This window comes from Tyto alba, unplaced genomic scaffold (genome assembly GCF_018691265.1).
Source record: "Tyto alba isolate M040663 unplaced genomic scaffold, T.alba_DEE_v4.0 Super-Scaffold_45, whole genome shotgun sequence".
Classification (NCBI taxonomy): Eukaryota; Metazoa; Chordata; class Aves; order Strigiformes; family Tytonidae; genus Tyto; species Tyto alba.
This window is the reverse complement of record NW_024881321.1, coordinates 23,941,292-23,958,679: the sequence shown is the minus strand read 5'-3', so window position 1 is coordinate 23,958,679 and position 17,388 is coordinate 23,941,292.

The following is a 17,388-nucleotide window of genomic DNA, read 5'->3' as shown; positions in this document are numbered from 1 at the left end:
CACAAGCACACATTGCTGGCTCAAGTCCAGCTTCTCATGCACTGGAACCCCCAAGACCTTCTCTGCAAGGCTGCTCTCAATCCATTCATCCTCCAGCCTGTATTATTATGAGGGGTTGCCCTGACCCATGTGCAGGACCTTGCACTTGGCCTTGTTGAACCTCATGATGTCCATATGGGTCCACTTCTCAAGCCTGTCAAGGTCCATCTGGATGGCATCTCTTCCCTCAGGTGTGTCAACCGCACCACTCAGGTTGGCCTTACAGGTTGAAAGCTTGTTGAGGGCACTGATAAATATTTTAGACTGTACTGGTCCCAATAAAGACCCCTGAGGAACACCACTAACCACTGGTCTCCACCTGGACACAAATTAACAATTATTCTCTGGATGTCTATTCCTTATCCACCAAGTACTCCATCCATTAAGTCCATCTCTCTCCAAATTAAGGTAAAGGTTGTGGGGGGATGAGGTCAAAGACCTTACAGAAGTCCACATAGATGACACCCATAGGTCTTCCCTTGTCCACTGATGTAGTCACTCCATCATAGAAGGCCACTAGGTTGGTCAGGCAAGACTTGCACTTGGTGAAGCCATGATGGCTGTCTTGAATCACCTTATTGTCTTTCATGTGCCTTAGCATAGCTCCTAGGAGGTTCTGTTCCATGATCTTCCCAGATTGACAGGTCAGTAGTTCCCAGGCTCCTCCTTTCTGCCTTTTTTAAAAATGGGTGCAAAGTTTCCCTTTTTCCAGTCACCAGGGACTTCACCTGACTGCCATGACTCTTCAAATAACACTGAGAGTGGCTTGGCAACTACATCAATCAACTCCCTCAGGACTCTGGGATGCAACTCATCAAATCCCATAGATTTATATATGTTCAGGCTTCTTGGGTGGTCACAAACCTGAACTTCTCTTAGAGTGGGAGGGACTTTATTTCCCCAGTCCCTGTCTTGAGGTCCATCCACTGGAGAGGTGTGGGAAGAGAGGTTGCCAGTGAAGACTGAGGCAAAAAATTTGTTGAGTACATCAGCTTTCTCCTCATCTGTTGTTGCCAGTTTGCCAGTTGTGTTCATCAGGGTGATTACACTTTTCTCTGGCCTTCCTTTTCTGTCTGGCATACCTATAGAAACCCTTCTTATTTTTTTGCATCCTTTGACAAGTTCAGCTCCAAATGGTCCTTGGGCTTCCTGAACTTACCCTTACACTACCAGGCAGAGTCCCTATACTCTTCCCAGGATACCTGACCCTGCATCCACTGCCTGTGCATTTCCTTCTTGTCCTTTAGTTTGACCAGCTGGTCTTGACTCAGCCATGTTATTCTCTTGACTTCCTTTTCTGATTTCTTACACTTGGGGATAGAGAGCTCTTGCACTCTATGGAAAGTGTGTTTAAAGATTTGACAGCTCTCCTCTGCTCCCTTGTCCCTAAGGTGGTTTCCCAGGGGGTCCTATTGACTAACCCCTTGAACAGGCAGAATTTTGCTTTCTTAAAATTCAGAGTCCTGACTTTACTTTTCACCTGACCCATATCCTTCAGGACTGAGAACTCCACCAGTGTGTGATCACTGCAACCTGGGCTGCCCCCAATAATCAGTAGCTAAAATACAGATGATTGACTTTTTGTTCACAGTAAAAATTAAGCCTTTTATTTGCATCCAAAAGAGGATAAGTACTAAGCTCCAGTCTCACAAAAAGTACTTTTGCTCTGCCTAAGATTGGGCGCTGAGCCTATACAACTTCATCTGATCTGGTTAACACTCTGTTCTCTGACAACTCTGTTTTCATTGGACACATAACCATTCATAACAAAATCATCTTATAAAGCTTCACAAGAAGCTACTGAGAATATCCACTACTTCTTATATACTGTTTTTTACCGTCTGGGACCTTTCAGCTTAATAAAATGTCACTATGTCTATCAGTAGAGACAGACAATTCCAACTAAAACCTTTCTATTTTAACCTACCTCATACTTTGACCTTAGATTAAAGGTAATTGCTGTAATATATAATATGGTTTACAGAGAGACAACTCCAATAATGTTTATTAAGATATTTCTATATTTCCTATGGTTTAATATAAATAATATTAAAAAAAATAGATATCTCTGAGCCTTTTAGAACGATATGTTCTACCTCTTTAATGCTTTTAGAAGAAATAATTCATGTGGCAATTATTCTCTCATTTCATTACTTCAACAATATCAAACACTGATTTTGTATGCATTTTAATATTAAAACATTTGAATTGGTAGAATTGCTTTTGAAAGAGTAGAACAGGATGAACAAGGTATCAGGAATTGGTCTGTTATATAATAATTCCTTCAAGATACGTTCTTTGTTATTCTTTCAGATAGATATGTTTAATATTATAGAGATAAATAAACAAAGGATGTTGATATAGGCATGTGCATATACATATGTGTTTATTTATTGCATAATTTAAATAGGCACACATTTGATCATATATGAACATTAGTATATATCCCAACTTAACTTAAGCAAGTAAGGACCATACTTGTTGGAACTTTATGGAAACATAGCTTTCTATATAGCCAGTGAAGAGAAAATATCGACAAGAAAAGTCAGCAGTTGAATCTCTATACTAAAGGTATAGGGAGCTAAGGGCAGCCCTACTGTTTTTTCTAAGTGTCTTATTTTGATATTTAAATAAGTATCACTGTAAATATGGCAGATGGGTCAAGGATGAAAAAAACAGTAGGAGAAGTTTTGGTCACATCAGCTTTTCTGTGAGACCTCATTTCTGTGCAGGAAGAAAATGCTTTATTTCTTTGCTCCTTTTTCTGATCCTTTCCTTTTCTAAATCTTTCGATTAAAACCTTAATCAGTAAAGCCTCAACAATTCCAAAATTTTAGTTTAATACTGCTTCAAAGTCCAGAGGATTTAGAAAAGGCTTTTGATGGGAATCACTAGTGAATAATTGTGGCATTCTACTGATTACCAGATAAAGCTGTCAGCATTGTTGGATGTTTTTAGACAGTCAATAAACATTGTATCATTAATAAAGGCAAACAGTAGAACAGTTGGCAGCAATAGGAATGAGGTTATGGTTGTTACGACATTCTTACTAACATATAAATCTATCTATAAAGAAATAAAAAAAAATATGTAATGAAGGACAAGCACGAGCACTCTATTACCTCTATTAGCCCAAGATAATGCAAACAAATAGAAATTACACCTTTCTTCCCTTCTGTGGCCACCTGTGTCCAGGAAAGAATTACCTCTAGAAAAAGAAGTTTCTTCATGAGCCAGCACCTTAAGAGCGTTTCTAATTTATAACAGCATTTAACATTATACATGACTTCCCAAGAACTCTGACAGTAATAAGCTGCTTAGGGAGTATGTTGAATCAGTTCACCCTTTGACAGCCTTAGTTGCAATCACTTCTTCTTCACTTTTAAGTCTGTTTTGGCTTCTGGAAGATTCCTTAATAAAAAGAAGAAATTAAAGTTGATCAAAGGTAACTATTCAAGGAAAGCTTTCCAAAAGCAGTTAGTCTGTGTGAGCCTGTTCCTGTGTAAGGAACATTAGGCTGAGTTGAACACTTTTGAAAATGTTACGTCTAGGTCCCTCAGGAACTATGATGTCTTCCTAGTAGTCAGTATGAGTATATGACCAAAGGAAAATACAGGTCACTGACATGACACAGTTAATATTCAAGCTTGGATGTTGGAATCTAGATCATGATATAATAAAAGGGGATAACTTATGGGAATGGGGATATAACTACAGATAATATAGTAATCTGTCTCCCCACCTTATCAATATTGTGGTCTTCAACAAATACAGAAAGTAAAATATTAATTTATGATTGATCTCCCACTGTGGGAGAAGACCAGGTTCAAGACCATCTAATGAACCTCAAGGCACACAAGTCTACGCAACCTGATGAGATGCATATGCAGGTCCTGATGGAACTGGCAGATGAAGTGTCTAAGCCAATACCCATCATATTTGAAAAGTTGTAACAATTTGGTGAAGTTCCATCTGACTGGAAAAGAGAAATCAACCATTTTTTAAAAGAGAAAAATGGAAGACCAGGGGGATTATGGGCCACTCAGTCTCATCTCTGTGTCTGACACAATCATGGAGCAGATTCTCCTGGAAACTATGCAAGGGCACATGGAAAATAAGGAGGTGATTGGTGACAGCCAGCATGACTTCACTAAGTGTAAACCATGCCTGACAAATTAGTAGCCTTTTTTGGTGGGGTTACAGTGCTGGCGAACAAGGGATAAGCAACTGACTTCATCTACCTGGACTTGTGCAAGGCTTTTGACACTGTCTCTCACAACATCCTTGTCTCTAAAGCAGAGAGACATGAATTTGTTGGATTGACTACTTGGCGGATTAGGAACTGGGTGGATAGTCACACTCAAAGGGTTGTGATCAATGGCTCAATGACCAAGTGGGGAGCAGTGACAAGTGGCATTCCTCAGGGGTCAGTATTTGGACAAGTGCTGTTTGATATCTTTGTTAGAGACATGGACAGTGAAATTGGTGTCATCAGCAAGTTTTCCAATGACACCAAGCTGTGTGGTGCAGTCAGCATGCTGGAGGGATGCCACCCAAAGGGACTTTCACCGGCTTGAGAGCTGAGCCTGTGTGACCCTCATGAAGTTCAACAAGGCCAAGTGTAAAGTCTTGCACATGGGTCAGGGCAATCCCAAGCACAAATTCAGACTAGGCAATGAATGGATTGACAGCAGCTCTCTGGAGAAGGACTTGGGAGTATTAGTGGATGAAAAACTGATTATAAGCTAGTAATGTGTGGTCACAGCCCAGAAAGCCAACTGTATCATGGGCTGGATCAAGAGAAATGTGCCAGCAGGTAGAGAAAGATGATTCTGACCCTCTACTCCTCTCTCATGAGACACCACTTGGAATACTGTGTTGTGCTCTGGGGTCCCCAGTGTAAGGACATAAACCTGTTGGAATAGGTCAAGAGGAGGCCATGAAGATGATCAGGATGCTGGAACACCTCCCTGATGAGGACAGGCTGAGAGAGTTGGGGTTGTTCAGCCCAGAGAAGAGAAGACTCTGGGGAGACTTTATATGGGCATTCTAGTACTTAAAGGGGGATTACCAGAAAGATAGGGAGAGACTCCTAATCAGGGAGTGTACTGATAGAACGAGGGGTAATGATTTTAAACTGAAAGAGGGTAGATTTAGATTGGACATAAGGAGGAAATTTTTTACAGTGAGAGTGGTGAGACACTGGAACAGGTTGCCCAGAGAAGTTGTGGACGTTCCCTGCCTGCAAGTGTTCAAGGCCAGCTTGTATGGGCTTTGATCAACCTGATCTAGTTGAAAATGTCCCTGCCCATGACAGGGGGATTGGAACTAGATGATCTTTGAGGTCCCTTCCAACACAAATGTCCTGGGTTTGAGTGAGTGGTGGGGTTTTTGGTAGCAGGAGAGGGGGCTATAGGGATGGCCCCCTGTGAGAAGCTTCTCGAAGCTCCCCCAGCTCCAAGTCAGCTCCACCTCTCTTTGGAAACTGAGCCAACTAGCCACACCTCTGCAAAAACATATTTAAGAAGGGACGTGGTGATGAGCAGTTGGACTTGTGAGGAGGAGTTGCAGCAGCTGTGTGAACAACAAGGTCACTGGAAGAATGGAGGAAGAAAGGAGAGGGGAGGTGTGCCGGAGCAGAGACCTCCCTGTATCCTGTGGTGAGATGGCAGGGAATTCCCCTCTGCCACCCATGAAGATCTATGGTGGAGCAGACATTGATTTATGGCCTGTGTTTTTCTCCTGGTTGATCAAGGTGCTGTGCCTGAAGAAGGATGGGGTCTTGTGGGAAAAGGTAGCTCTGCTGTTGTAGTTCAGTGCTGGGAGGATTGCAGCATGTGAGAGTGCCCCACACTGGAGCAGCTCGGGAAGGGCTGCAGCCCGTGGGAGGGACTCCAGTTGGAGAAATTTGGTGTCCCATGCCGGAGCAGTGTAAGGTAATGCTGTGGCCCATGAGAGGGAATTAAGTCAGAGGAAGTTTGTGGAGGACTGTCTCCTGTGAGAGGGGGACCATGATGGAGCAGGGGGAACAAGCTCCAGAAGCTCCTCCCACCAAATATGGAAGAAGCGGCAGCACTGACTGTACCCTCCATTCCCTGCTCCCTGTGCCACTGGGAGAGATATCTGGAGCAGACCTGAGCTGGGGAAGAAGGGAGGGGTGGGGGCAAGATGTTTTCAAGATGTTGCAATGCTTTTCACTGTCCTACTCTGTTAAGTGTTGTTAGTGTCTGTAATAAATGTATGTTCTTTTTTTTCTTCCCCTAACAAGTCTGCATTTTGCTCATGACCATAATGGGTAATCTACCCCTCCCAGTCCTATCTCGAACCCCAAGCCTGGCTTGTCTGTCCCTTCTCATTGCCAGAAGAGAAGGGAGAGAGAGTGGCTACGTGGTGTTTGGCTGCTGACCAGGCTCAAACCATGACACCAAACCATTCTATGATTTTATGATTTAATTTAAATATATGCTTTAAATGATTGCCACTTCCAACAAAGGCAGCATCACAGAAAAATTACTGTTCTGAACAATATGAAAGCAGCAGGGAAAGGAGAGAAATCAGTGATGGAGAATGAGTACTTTGAAGTGAATTGAAAGAGATAACATAAAAAATGGCCACATACATATAAAAAGAAAAATAATACTGCAGGAAGAGTGCCAAAATCATGGTACATTAACAGAACATCTTTGAGCTTTGAAGAGTTTGATGTGTATGACATTCTGGTAGAATCGCAAATTGTGACAGAGGCCTATAAATATTAATGACCTCTCATGAGGAACAAGAAGAAACAAAATGGACACTAAAAAAAAGGTAATTATATTTAAATCAGGATTATTAAACTGACATTGTATAAAAATATCATTAATAACATCCATATTTGTTCATATATTAATATAAACAAGATAAATCTTAATATGAATAACATACAGGGAAATAAAGTTACACTTCTGACACTTTTTCAAATGAAAATAGATTTGGTGTGGCTTTTTTTCCTGCAAGACTTCAAGGTAAGCAGGATCATCTGAATTTATACATGGTGACATCATTATTCTCTGGAGAAGTTTGACCTAACCAAAGCAATGGACATTGTATGTGTATATTACTTTAAGGTAATTAAACCCCATGAAGAATTAGGTAAATACTAACCTCCTGAACTGCTTGGAAGTAATGTTACACATAACTAGAGACTTAAGATACAGATTCACTGGAAGTTTTACGGCATCATTATCCAATACACTGTTAAAAGTGTATTTCAGTGATTTGTTTCTAGTGTAACCCCCCCCAGATAAATATAGAAAAGATGAAAATGTGTATACAGATTTACTCTTTATGGACTTTCATTAAATAACAATTGGGTAAAATACAAAACCAATATAGAGGCAGAGATAAAAGCGTCATCTCATTCTAATCAAGAATTGTCCTAGCCATTAGATCAAAAATGTCATAGGTGCTCTTTTTAATTCTTTATTTCTTAAAAAATTACTCTTTAATTATTTTATGCAGTGAGCAACAGCTTAATAAGGATATGTCCATGAAAAGAAATAAACTGCCAAAAACCTGACAGAGCACGTTTGATGACTTCTCTTACAGAAAAAAGGCATGTATGACATCTTAAGTAGTCATTGATAATTTTTTTTTTTTTTTTTTTTTTTTTGAGGAGGGTGGTACAACAGAGCTATTATGTGGTACTAATTCTATCCAAATGTATCTTTTCACTTCCAAGTTTAAGATGCACAAATTCTGGATTATATGTTTTTAGTATATATATTTCTGGTTTTGGAGTGTTTTGTTGATGAGATTAGGGAGATTTCTATGCATGGTACTGATTGCTGAGAGTGTCCTGCATATCTAACCATTTCATAGAATCACAGAATGGCTTGGGTTGAAATGGACCTTTAAATATCATCTAGTCAAATGCCCTTGCATGGGCAGGAACATCTTCAATTAGACCAGGCTGCTCAAAGCCCCATCCAACCTGATGTTGAACACTTCCAGTGATGGGGCACCCACAACTTCTCTGGGCAACCTGTTCCAGTGTCTCAGCACCATCATGGTAAAAAATTTCTTCCTCATGTCCAATTTAAATCTACCCTCTTTCAGTTTAAAGCCATTGCTCTTGTCTTCTCATTCCAGGCCCTGGTAAAAATTCATTCTCCAGATTTCTTATAAGACTTCTTTAAAATATTGGAAGTCTGCAATAAAGTGTCCCCAGAGCCTTCTCTAGGCTGAACAAGCCAACCCTCTCAGTCTTTCCTCATAGAAGTGTTCAGTCTCTCTGATAATTTTTCTGGACCTCTCTGGACCTGTTCCTACAAGTCCAGGTCTTTCTTGTACTGAGGGCTCCAGAACTGGACACAGTAGTAGAGGTGGGGTCTCACCAGAGAGGCATAGATGGGAAGAATCAATTCCCTCAACCTGCTAGACACAATTCCTTTTATGCAGTCCAGGATATGTTTGGCTTTCTGGTTTGTGAGCACATATTGTCACAAATTACATACAGAATGTGATTTCAAAGCTCTTAGATTCTCTAATGGGAGTCAGATACTTAAAAAATTGTTACTTTGGTACTGAATGATGAAATATTTAGAAGAAATAGGTCTACACATCTAAACATTAGCTCTACTTGATTTACGTATTGGATGTTTAAAAGTGGGTTGTGTGAGTATCAGCATACTGAATTGTTCACATTGAACAAGGAAACACTGAGATTTAGATTATCCTGAAAAAGTCTTTGTGCTGTCAAGATTAAAAGTTATACCTACAGTAGCAAGATATTTTTCATAGAAAATCCTGTTCTACAGTAGGAATTGATCAGTAAATCAAAACCATATTTATGAGTCTTCTTCTCCTAAAATGTGTTAATTAGTTGTTTACTTGTTTTTCCTTTGGAATAGATTTGATTGATCTCTTGGACTAAACATCATATATATTGTACAGATATATATGGAAGATCAACCATTTCTGCACTAGGTACTGGAGGGCATTTGATGAGCACCTGGAAGAGAATTTCCAATTAAGTTTTCTCTATAGGAAGGTATGCTTTTTATTTTTCTCTGGGGAAAACAAATAAACAAAAAAAAGCAAAAAATAGTTCAACTTCATCAAGTCTCATTAAAACTGCTTCAAGAAAGCAACCAATGAGTAGCATGGGATGACTAGGAGAATTTCTTCAGACATATTTCTGTTCCAAACTACAATTTAACGTAGATGTGGCCTAGGGCAACTTAGCTTCCACTAAACCTCTGTACAACAAAACCAAACGTTTTTTGAGAAATTCCTTTCTGAACCTCAGTTCAAGACTTCTATGAACTAATGGTGCTATGGGACTTGAGTTCATAATTACTTTAGTGAGTCTGTCCCTAGGAATTTTTTTTTTTTTAAAGTTTTTATTATTGTCATTGTTTGAGCCTACTCAACAGATAAACACCACACAGTTGCTCACCCACCCTCGGGAATGGGGAAGGAAACAGAGGGGCGAAGGGAAACTCACAGATTAAGATAAAAACAGTTTAATAACAATATCAATAATACGCTGACAGTAGTATCAGCAGGTAATGTACAATACAGCTGCTCACCACCCACCTGGTCCCAGCTGGTGATCCCAAACACAAAGACACCACAGCAACACTCCCAAAAGTGAGAGGCCCTCCCTGCTCACTCTTGCCTTTATATAGTGAGCGCAATGTCACATGACATGGGATATCGGCCAATCCGGGCCCAGCCCTCCAGCTGTGCTCCCCCCGCCCCCGCACACAGGTGAGGGCACTAGGACCTGGGGAGCCCCTGGGGTCTCAGTGTGCTGCAGCACTCCTCCAGCTACCAAACCAACAGGAACTTTATTCCAGCCTGAACCAGGACAATTATTATTTATTTAAACATTTATTTAAGCAGTTGAAGATTTAAGTAACAAAGGTGCCAACTTCTAGGTATTATTTCTGCATCCACTGATAAACCTGCCCTTTCATGTGCAAGGTCAAACTCAAAAATATGCTATGTTTGATAATGAAAAAAGTGTATCTGGATACTAGCCACTGTTGTGTTTTCTATGCCCAGAAATGATGAATTAAGTCAGTTACAGTGTTTAGAAAGTCTGCTGTGTTGTAGTAGTGTTAGACTGCAAGAAGGATATCTTAATTTGCTAACAAAATATACAAATTATTAATGAAAACAAGATATTAAATCAAATGTTAAACATACTACATTTGTATGTTCAGTGACCTATAAAAGTGTAGGACATCATATGTTAATTTAATAATTGATTGATACTTATGTAATGAAATACGCAAGATTTTGTTTCATCAGTTTTCTTATTTTTTAATGTTAATAAATGCATTTAAAAGTCTGAAAGTTCTGAAATAGAAGAATTTTAATTTCCGTGCAGCAGAGTTTTGACGGGAATGTTATAGAATATTTCACTTACATCTCTAAAATATTCCATAGTAACTAAGGCTGTGGGCATGAAATATTTAAATGTTCTTTTTTTACTTGAAAATTGTAAATGGATAAAAATGTTAATATTTTGTCTTGCCCCTGAGAAAGTGTTTATCTCAATAAATAATTATTTGATGTTATACATATGCCAAGTATTGGTTTAATCTGAATTCACATTCAGTTTCTAATTAGACATTTGTTAAAGTCCATAACAGGAAATCTAATAGAGTTGTGCTGTAATTTGTCAAAGTGATTAATGACTCACAGTGTTAAAGTGTCCGCAAATAGAGCTCTTATGTGAATCATTATAGAAGTTGAAATTAAGATATTTTGCTCTTAAGAAGAATGTTTCAAACTTGCATTATTACCAGCAATTACAACAGCAAAACAACCCAGTCATTTACAGCTCCTTTCATAGTCAGCAGAAAGTCAATATGGCAACTAATTATCACAGCTGAGTTCAGCAAGTTTTTTTTGTTGCCCTTAAGTTTAAAGTATTTTTCAGTGTTTAGTAAATCTGTCTTATTTTGCTTTGGGTTTGCTTTTTTAAAAAACATTCTGGACAATAAGGACATTACATTCCCTTTGCCAAAATAAAAAAGCAAGTAAATAAGTAAATAAATCATATATATCAGAGAAGTTACCATGGGTGTTGTGAGACCAGTGACTAACAATAATTTATTGGGCGAAAAAAATGATGGCAATCTGTTTCCTCATTTTGCAGAGGAAGTCACTTGTGTTCTGTCATGTGAAATTCCCTTCACACCTCTTAGAAGGCAGATGGTATACAAGATTTTCTCCTGCTGCTCTAGAAAAAAAAAGTTTTTCCAATAGTGTGCAGCCTGTATGTGGCGATACCCTCTCTTACTCACCAGGTAGATGGATGATACAAAGTACTACAACCCTGCCCACAGTTCTTGTGTACCTTCAAAGCATCTTTAAGAGGCAGTGACCTTTAGAACTTGCAGTATTGTGTCTTTTTTGATAATGGAAATTGTTCCTTATTAGCAAAAGAACAGAACAATTCACAGTTGTTTCCAATTGTGAAAATACATGGTGAATCAGAGAGAACACAGTGTACAAGGTCAAAATTCCATCTGGTTTGTTGAAGCAAGCACACTGGTGTTCAGCATGAGATCAACAAGTTCCATTTCATATTGATTGTGTTTCAGAAGGTGTCATATTTAAAGTAGTTTATAAAAATGTATGGCCTTGTAAAGGTTTGTATATGCTTTCCAACATACTTGACTTAAAATAAACTAGAAAACATGACATTTAGAAGCTACAGATAATATTTTTAATGAAAAAAAAAATAAGAAAAGTTTATTCAAATGTTAAAAGAAAAAAAGTCTTGTACTTCATTAACACCAAGCAATATCTGAAATCCCCTATTAACCTGCAAAATCATAGAGAATTATTTGAAAGCAGTATATGAAAATTGCAATACTTCCATGGACATTAATAAATATAATTATATACAATATAGGAAAAAAATGCTATTTAATGCCTTAAAAGTCATTCCAGAGAATAAAAATATATTTGAATACTTGAATACATGGAAATTTCATTTTGGAAACAGATGTAGGAAAACATCCTACTTGGTAGAATATTTTAAATTTAAATTTATTGCTAAAAAAATCCCAAGTTTAATTCTTATTTTTAAATATTTAAACCTAGGATCTGGTACAACTGTGAACACCTGTTATCTCTCACTAAATTACATGATTAACATGAAACAGGTGTTGAGACATTTTCTTTACCATTACAAATTACTGGAGACTTAAGTTAGCTGTAGGCACTGAAACATGCATTCTTTTCTTCACAGCAAATCGCTGAATTAGACCACGGTTTTTGCTACTCAATTAGCAAAATCACATATTTTAAAGCATTTTAAGAATTTAAAAGTAAAACAAGACAAACTAATAAAAACAGCCCTTGCAAATCAAAGAAAAAAAGAAGTGGATGGTTGAAACCGTTCTGAGAAAGTAAAAAAATACATTGCTGAACTTTGAACATTGTGAATAGAGTGCTGTAGTCCAGCAAGTAGAATTAATGTGGTACCTAACCTGCACACTTTAGCATACTTAATTATCCACAATGCTTTCTGATACAACTGGATTCTGACAAAGGTATTAATATTTTGATTTTCTTTTTGTACAATATGTGCTTCTCACATACTATATTACAGGTGGTTCCATACCTATAGAGTTAAACTTGTATAACAGCTCAGAAGTACCTAAGTATACCAAGCAACTTAAAATAAAATATTTAATTACATGGGTGGATTTGTTCACTGACAAATCTCATGTTAACCATGGCCAAGTCATCCCACTGAAGATTTACACCTGCAAAAGGAATCCAGAACTTAATTTGGATGTACCAGACTATCTGACACTGTTATTCCCTGAATAAATTCAGGATGCATTGCCAAGAGCTTCTGGAATGTAAATACACTAAGCTGAAAGAACAAAACTAGACTCTTTGCATGATGTGTGACGTGAAGGGAAACCAGTCCCCCTTTGAAAATATTATCTGGAATATTTTGGCAAAACTATAGGAAAGTGAAAACGTCCTAAGACTTATGGATCATGTTCTCACAAGTTTATTTACCACATTTATTTAGAAACTGAGCAAATTAGAGTTGAAACTACTACAGGTAGGCCATACTGAAGTACTAGCAATTTGATATATCTTGTTGTTTTACAGAGAGCTGTGCCTGCTGCACCTGTGCCTAGACTGTCAATTTTTAATCTCAGCCACTGCTGTATTTTCTGCAGAAATTCCTTATCAGCTCAAGCACACTGCCTTTCCATCAGGGATAGATTATATCCAAGTGTCTTTAGGACTATTAAAAATGTGTGGTTCTTTTTTTGAGCAAATATACTTGTGGATCTGCATGTGGTTCTTGAATCATTCTGTGTAACATAAGTCAAATTATGTCTCTACCCATCTGCAAGTTAGGATAATACTACTTTATTTTTTCCATATGAAGAATATAAGACATACGAGTAAGAGATAGTCTTCTGATCTTTATCTAGTGATCTGTTAGATTGTACTGAGATAAAAATTAATAAAAACTACTCTAAAAAATGTCATTATAAATTACTTTTCACATGTTAGAAAGACCTGGACTTGCGGATGGAAGGCTAAAGCATAATTTTAAGTATAGTTATATAAGCATAGTTATATAGCATAAACTATAACCTAAGTTATAGTTTACACTATGAACTATATCAAGACCAACTGAGCATTGATTCCTAGATCAAATGGACTAATGTTCACTCCTTATGTCCAGGTCTTGCATCCTGTGAAACAGGCTGGTGTCTTATCATTTGGGATAAGTATGACATGATATCAGTGCTCTACAGTTCTTTGATCCCATAGACCTGTTTCGCTCCCAATAACCACTGTGCTAAATAATTTTTCATTCTGGAAGAAGAAATTTGAGAAAAAAAAAAAAAAAGAGGTATCAGGTCTGTAGCCAAGGAAAGGAACACTGATCTGAGATGTGATCCTTTAGCATGATGTCACTAAATACCATGGTGGGGATAGGGCTGTTAAACAAAAATGGGCATTGATATAATTATGCTTTGCCTGTGGAAAATATTTGGCAGTAACCAAATTACTGATCTAGTATAGCTAATAAGCCCTTAGAATAAATACCTATAAGCCACAACAAAATTTCTGAAATAACAAACTTCTTTTTTAGCACAATAAATACACAGGAAACAAGATAAAACAGAGGAAAATAAATAACAGTGCAGTTAAAGAAGCTGCAGAACAAGCAGGAAAGACAAGGCTTTCTCCAAGTCAGTCTTGAGGAACCAACACCTTCAGAGAAACAGGTTCAGGACAAGGACTCAGTGACCAGAGGACAAAGTATCTAGTTGTCTCCAGATTTGAGAACTGATCTAGCAGAAACAATTAAGAATCAGTCTGGAAAAATAAGGGTCTAAGGAACAGAAGGGCACAGGACACAGAGTCTGGAGGGGATAAAATACAACACAAAAGGTTACCCAAACAGAATCAGCAGAGAATTGCACTGAAGACCCCAGTGGCTAAAAATCAACTATGGCAGTGTCCTTTCCAGAGCACCTTGACACACCAGGTAGGATGCCCCAGATGCTCTAGGCCATGAATGTAGACTGTCAGGACCAATAGAGGAGTCCTGCAGGCAGAGGACTGGGAGAGCTCAAGGATTTGAGGATTGCCTGTCATAGTCATAACACTAGACTGTTAGTATTTCTATAACAACGTGATGTTATATTTGTTAGAAGTATCCACTGTGTTTACCGTACTTATCTCACAGATATCTCATTATTGTAGTGGTCTGCTGTTGTGGTTTAATTTATAGTTATAGTTGGATATGGCTAAAGGGTAGTTTTATCCACTAGGGTTGTGTTTGACACACAAGCTATTGATCAATGTAAGCTACTAAAAATCATATTATATGCCTTATGCAGTCAAAACTTCTCTGCTTACTAGGTAATACTGCTGTAAAGTTTCCCCTGAAAAATTTATTTCCTTGTTAGCACTGTAAGCTCTTTTTCCTCTGCTTGCACATTCCATGCAGAATACATAACTGCATCTGTATACTTTATAATACAGAAATATGTTTATGGACATCAATTACTATTTATGCCTTCTGTAAGATCCTGTTTCTTGTTACATGGGCCTATGGTCCTTTGTAAATGTAGGTGACTGAATTTGAAGATGAATCTCGCATGTAACTCTTGGTCCAGGATTTGACCTGCCTGTTGTGATTCAGGACCTATGGTGTCTCTGCATGGTAAAAGATCTTTGAACAGAAGTGACAAGAGGGCGAGGATCACATCACTCATTATAACCTTCCCTTTGGGTCCTGTTGTTTACAAAACTTGAACAATGTAAAAGTATCCTGTAAGCAGGATATACACAATTTAAGAACAGAAGGACTAGGAATAAGACCACCTATGACTAACCAGTGCTATGCAAAGCATTACTACACTCACCATGCAAGTGATGCTCCTAATACATCTTTGCTAACCAAAGTCTTCAATCAGAGGGGTGAGGGTCAGCCACTATTACTGCTTGAATGGTCTGATCCTCACTGGTCCTTACTTACTACCTTCCAATTTTCTGTTCTAATGTAATCTTTTTCTCCTTAGGGTGTTAAATCTTCCCATGGCAGTGATTTTTATCTTGAATACTGGATCTGCTGTTACTATCTGAACAGTTATAATGCTGTCTGTGTTTTTACTTATCTTGAAAAGCTTTATTTCACTTATGCTTCCACATATTAATTAATTTTCTTACTAAAATTAATCATGGTCACACAGCTTTGCTGCACCAGATGACTCCATGAATCATAGGTGGATGAAACTCTTTGGATGAGAGTTAAATGATGGAGCTCAATGTAGTTGCCAAAATACAGCTCTCTAGTGTTATTTGAAGATGTGTAAATTCAGATGCTTCTATCTGCAGTAGAGGAGTCTCATAAATCATGTGTCACATCTGGCAGTGGCATGTGCATGTCTAGGATGTCTTAGAGTGTTTTAAGTGGCCCTAGACACCTATGTTCAAGAAATTGATTTGTGTCTACAGCGTCAGATGTTTGTTGTAGGATTTGACCAGTCCACTGTTAGGAGTCTGTAATGGAAGCTACTCTTAGAATGTAAATTTTGCTTTGTAAAAGGTTTTATAAACATGTACTTGGTGTTGCAGCCACTTACTTCAGTGTCCTGAATTTCAGGCTTTTCACGGAAGAAATTCTAAGCCAAGGAAACTTAAATCCTAAAATTTTTGTCCCATGTGTTCCTCTAGAAATGTTAGCATATGGTGGGCCACATTTTAAATCCTCTATTGGAAGCTCAGTGAGCTTCACATGTTTTAGAAATCCATTCTTTTAGTGAGAGTATCAGCAACAGTCCTGTGTCAATTTTGTACTCCTACCAGGCAGTAAGAATTCATTTGATGTTGGGAAGCCCACTAGAGGCGTACTGGGTTGGGACAGAAACAACTGAGGTTATTATGATCTAAATTTCAGTTTGCTGTCTCCTGTTGGAATAAACTCACTGGGAACAGGATGGAGATTACCCTTCTGTCAGAATCTTCAAGGCATCAGCATCCAGAATATCCAGGGTGAGAGTGTCTGTAAGTACCCTCAACTATCCTATGTTTCCTCTTACATACACACTTAAGTGGATGAGTATCACACATTTTTTCCAAGCAGACATTAAAATTCTGCAAGGTTAAAGTTGAGTGCTAATTTCAGCCAGCTTGTCAAACAGGCTGAACTCCAAAATCAAGATGATGACATCAGTCACCATGTTTTGCTGTTAAGAAGAACAGTTTGTCTGATGAGGCTTTGTTGTGGTTTGAACCTACTCAGCAGCTAAATGCCACACAGCCGCTCACCCACCCTCCCCCCACTTGGGAATGGGGAGGGAATCGGAGGGGCAAAGGGAGACTCGCGGGTTGAGATAAAATCAGTTTAATAATAGTAACAGAATAATACACTGACAGCAATATCAGTAGGTAATGTACAATACAGCTGCTCACCACCCATCAAACTGCCTGCTCCCAGCCAGCAATCCCAAACACAAAAGCACCACAGCAACACTCCCAGAAAGGGCAACCTCTCCCAGCCCTCTCCTGCCTTTATATGGTGAGCACAATGTCACATGACATGGAATATCAGCCAATCCCGACCCAGCCCTCCAGCTGTGCTCCCCTCGCCCCCGCACACAGTTGAGGGCACTAGGACCTGGGGAGCCCCTGGGGTCTCAGTGTGCTGCAGCACTCCTCCAGCTACTAAAACAAACAGGAACTCTAGTCCAGCCCGATCCAGGACAGGCTAACTTGCTATTCTATCCAAATTCATTTCAGCAAGGCAGGGTTATTCAGGTTCTAAACATCAGGACCTAGCCTGCCACCATTGTG